Genomic DNA, 1,224 nt, shown 5'->3' with positions numbered 1-1,224 from the left:
GAATTAATGAGAGAGATCTTGTGGGGACTTGAAAAGAGGAGGTAATGGTGAGTAAATCACTAAAGGTGATTAGTTTTATAAAATACCAATGTGTGAACTGCAACTATGACCAGAGAGAAATGTTAAATCCAGAAGGGGATGTCAACTCTGCCCAAGTCTGTGCCCACATAACAAATACTCCATTCAGCAGTACCGAGATGGATGTTCTTCAGTTCCTTGAGGAAATCCCAGTGGATGAAAATGCTGTACATGTTCTTGTTGGTAACAATGGACAAGGTCTGGGACAGGCATTGGTTCAAATTAAGAATGAAGATGATGCACCTAAGTCTGAATGCTTATACCGTAAAAAAAAAAAATTAATGGAAGAGAAGCTTTTGTGTATATAGTTTCTCTAGAAGACAGGAGAGAGATTGAGAAGAATCCTCCTGCTCAAGGCAAAAAGGGACTAAAGATGCCAGTGCCAGGTAACCTTCCTGTTCCAGGAATGTCCAATGTGGACTGCTTGCTGTAGGAATGCCCACTGCAGGAATGCCCGGTGCAGGAATGCCTGGTGCAGGATTGCCAGCTTCAGGACTGCCCGGTGTGTGAAATTCTGGCACCAGAATAGCTGGTGCGGGAATGCCTGAATGGGCAGGGATCCCTTGTGTGGGTATCCCAGGTGCCAGAATACCTGGTGCCGAAATACCTGGTGCAGGAATGCCTGGTACAGGTATGCCCAGTGCGGGATTGCCTGGTACAGGAGGTGAAGAGCATGCTTTCCTGGCTGTAGGCTCCTAGTAATTTTGTTGGGTCAAACTTTGGACCACCACCCCCTCCTCCAGGATTAGAAGGGGCCTTTCATGATGGTAGGCCTGGTAAGCTTTCAGTTGGGAACAGTGGTTTGCCTGCTCTAGGACTGGATGTTCCAGATTTTGGAAGTGGACCAAATAATTTAAGTGGGCCATCAGGATTTGGAGGGGGGCCTCAGAATTTTGGAAACGGTCCTGGTGCTTTAGGTGGCCCTCCTAACTTTGGAGGGGGCCCTCCTGGTCTTGGAAATGCCCCAGGTCATTTGAATGGACCACCAGCCTTTGGGCCTGGCCCTGACCCTGGTCCAATCCACATTGCGGGTCCCCCTGGCTTTGGTTCTGTTGTTATTTTTGTTGTTGTTATGTGCCATCGAGTCGCTTGCGACTCATAGCGACCCTGTGTACAACAGCCCTAAACTCCACTCTGTCCTGTGCC

At 48.4% G+C, this 1,224-nt stretch overlaps 1 pseudogene; it reads left to right on the top strand.

Annotated features, from left to right (window-relative positions):
* The first annotated feature begins 44 nt into the window (after positions 1 to 44).
* Positions 45 to 1,224, top strand: part of LOC102868653 — a 15,459-nt pseudogene continuing 14,279 nt past the window's right edge.

This window comes from Elephantulus edwardii, unplaced genomic scaffold (genome assembly GCF_000299155.1).
Source record: "Elephantulus edwardii isolate Elephantulus edwardi_28Jun2011 unplaced genomic scaffold, EleEdw1.0 scaffold00063, whole genome shotgun sequence".
NCBI lineage: Eukaryota > Metazoa > Chordata > Mammalia > Macroscelidea > Macroscelididae > Elephantulus > Elephantulus edwardii.
The sequence above is the reverse complement of the archived record's forward strand: the minus strand, read 5'-3'. Positions and strand labels throughout refer to the sequence as shown.